This window comes from Pteropus medius, unplaced genomic scaffold (assembly GCF_902729225.1).
Source record: "Pteropus medius unplaced genomic scaffold, Ma_sr-lr_union100, whole genome shotgun sequence".
NCBI classification, from domain to species: domain Eukaryota; kingdom Metazoa; phylum Chordata; class Mammalia; order Chiroptera; family Pteropodidae; genus Pteropus; species Pteropus medius.
In genome coordinates this window covers 3,460,819-3,464,245 of record NW_024344378.1, presented here as the reverse complement: position 1 = coordinate 3,464,245, position 3,427 = coordinate 3,460,819, and the positions used below count along the sequence as shown (strand labels likewise).

Below are 3,427 nucleotides of genomic sequence, written 5' to 3'. Positions count from 1 at the left end.
TGTTCTCATTCCTGTTCTTATACAGTCGAGCAAACGGAGACTCAGAATGCCTAGATGACTTTGCCTAAGCCAGGACGCTAGTGAGGAGTGAAGAGTTAAAGCTGGCTATTTGGACTCAAAGATGCCAATCACCGATTTGAGCATTTACTAGGAATTGAACTGATTCATGAAGTGTAAATATCGGGTTATAAATGACGTGGCTTTTAAGTAGGGCGGGGCTGATAGATCTAAAATTGTTATTACCCTTGCATTCAGCCATTGCCATGGTTGGATATCTACTTTAAGGCAAATTATATCTGTCTATACACAGCTAGCTTCTGACGGTCAATCCAGAGAAGCAAAATACATTTGTTTTTCTAAACAGGTGGGTAAACATCTGGCATAGCCCCAAATAATATCTTGGCTTTGGCAGGTTATAAAAGAAGGGAGAAGAGAGAAAACCGGTGAAAGATGATATATTTTATAAAAATTTCAATTTTAGAAATTTATTTCGAGAAGAAAAAAAGAAAATATAAAAAAAGAAGTGTCAGCAAGCTGAAGTTAAGTAGAGCCAACACAAAGCCCAGCAAAAACTGGGCCCGTACGTATTTCTAACTTAACGTTGAAAAACATATTTGCATTAATGGTGACGCCAGAAAGGTGAGAAGGGCCTGAAGGAGTCTGCCTACTTGGACATGAGAGGCCCTCTCCTGAGAGGGTGTCGGTCCCAGCTCTGCGGGGTCGCCGTGGGCGGATTCCTCACCCTTCCGGCCTTGGGTTTGTCCCCTACGAGACGAGGGCCTGAACCAAAGTCTCTCAACTTCCCTGGGACGCCATGGCCACGGCTCGATGGTTTTATAACGGTATAAACTAAATTTTCTGCAAAAGGAAAAAGTAGACACCATCATAGGAAAAAGACGTACTGTTTCTAAGCCACTGACAGGAAGAAAGGAAGAAAGCCATCACTGACTACTGCCAGGCCCGGAGAAGTGTGGCCTGCAGACGGGCCAGCCCAGAAGTCTTCTGGGGTGGTGACCACCGAGTGTCTGACACCTCTGTAAGCTTTGGGCTCTTCCCTTCTTCCCAGCTCTTCTCATCCTCCTTCTTTGAGAGGCAAAGATTCGTTTCAACACTTCCTAGGTGCTCATGAATATTACAGAAACATTCTTGAGGTGCCATTTGAAAAGGAAATATAAGTATTGGGCTATTATACAGAAATATAGAACAATTTTCAGGCTTGGATTGTCGTAGTTTATTCATCTTATAGGAATAGAAAAGAAAAAAATATTCTCCAATGGTAGGTGGCATTAAGTGAAAAGTGATAGTTAGGCAGTATTAGTCGGTGGATTTTTTACTGCCGACTTTGTGCATTGTTAAGACATCAGGCAAAAAGAGACATCATAGGAGTATTTTAACTGGGCAGGGGGAAAACGATGTGGAGATTATTATACCTTTACACTGCATGAAATCTGGATTTCTCCTTTGCATTCTGGGGCCGAGATCCCACTGCCTCTTCTAACCCCCTGAACTCTTGCAAGGTAAAGTAACTATGTATTAGCAAGGCCAAAATGAGGGGGAAAGAGACACCCCATCTTCCCCTGATCTACCGATCTACAGGTTACTGCATCCACAAGGACTGCAATTTGATTGAAGTTTCTATGGCATGGACCCAGATATCTTGGTTCATAAAAATAGTAAATCCTTTAATGAAGCACAGAATTAAGTTAATATGATTTATATCACCTCTCACCCAGTGGGCTGATGCTTTGTAGTGATCTTGATTAAAGGAAGAATATAATAGAGCTGCAACCCTCGCTCATTTGCTTTCAGTTCAAAGGAAATGGCCCAAACGGAACTAAATAAACACTTAAGTACAAAAAAAAAAGAAAATAGATTCTTTTTTGTCAAGCATGAACATGAAACGACTTGCCAATAATTTGCAGGAGGTTATTTTAGGACTAGAAAGCGAATTTGGCATGAAAAAAATTCTGAGCTGATCGTGTTAATTATGTTTCCTCCGAACAAGAAAATTTAATAATCTTCATCGCCCAAAACATCAGTCTGAAACTTGGTGCTTTGCTCCTATCTTATGGTATTGAGTGGTGCATATTTTATTTATTTATTTTATTTTTATTTTTTATTTTTTTAGGCGAGGCAATTCTTGGTTGACCCCACAGATTGCAAGGACCTTGTCATCTTACAATCCCTTATTTTCTTTTTTTATCTTCTATGCCCACAGCACCTGGTCTTCCTAGGCGGTCTCCCATCCAAGTACTAACCAGGCTCGACCCTGCTTAGCTTCCGAGATCGGACGGGATCGGGCACGTTCAGGGTGGCATGGCCGTAGACAAGTGGTGCATATTTCAAACACCTGTTGTTTGTTTACCTCGAAGTTAGAAAGGGGATAGAAACTGGCACTCATGTGGTGTCCTATGATATTTATTTTATTATTATCCTCATTTTACAGGTAAAGAAGTTGAGGCTAAGCAAGTCGGATCGTAACACCAGGAAGAAATGAAATGGTCATTTAAACCCATTCCTACCCTTCTCCAGAGGCCGCCCCTTCCTTCCTCCTATGCCGCCTTCTCTCTCTTTATGTCTGTGCTAAGAATGTTCATTTGACTAATGTACTCTGCGAATCCAGCAATAGTGCTTTTAACAGAAAGTGCCGACCTAGTTAATATACTATACATTACTTCCTTGGACACGATTATGGTTTTACTAATATCTCTCCCCATAAAAGTTGATCTGTGTGTCCCTCGGGTCGCGCTAAGTTTAACTTTCATGTGATTATATCATTTCACATGTCCAGTGAGAGTGAGCACCCAGGGAGCAGATGAGAATCATACCACGTTACTTGCAAATTGCTGACACAAACCGATGACTGGTTGGTAGGAACTGTTTACGAGAAGCCTGTAGGTCTCTGCATTTACGTAAGTTTTCAGATGTGTGACAAACAGCTGATGTAAGACCTCTGAGAAATTATAGAAGAAATGCTAATAAAATATTAGAGCAAAGATGACACAGATTCCTAGAGCAAGACGAGACGTGATGCTGATGGAGAAGAACGTGGGATGCAGCAGAAAGAGAATGAGCGGGCATGAGAACGATTTCTACACATGGTCCAGGTGTGACAAGTCAGCAGGCCGTAGTCACAAGGTAACAGCTCCTAGAAACAGAAGCAAAGCTGTGATGCGCTATGGAGCTGGGCACTATTCCCATCCAGTGCCTCCTCCCAGTCCGTCTGATACAAATATAGCATTTTTCCCCCTGTTTAAAAGAAAATGGTTTGCTAAAAAGAAATGTGTCTTTTGACTAATTATCAACAAATTTTAGGGACAGATGTTAGACACGATCTTCTTGTACCTTCCAAACCTCTGTTGTTCATAAACATCTGCATACGTCCTTTCGACAGCTCAGTAATTGAACTTTCGAAAGTATCTTGTCT

At 41.5% G+C, this 3,427-nt stretch overlaps 1 non-coding gene across 1 annotated transcript; it reads right to left on the bottom strand.

The window, feature by feature from the left end:
* Positions 1–2,209: 2,209 nt before the first annotated feature.
* Positions 2,210–2,328, bottom strand: LOC120610200 (5S ribosomal RNA). The gene has a single exon (XR_005654886.1). It is a non-coding gene; the product is annotated as a 5S ribosomal RNA (ribosomal RNA).
* Positions 2,329–3,427: the final 1,099 nt, after the last annotated feature.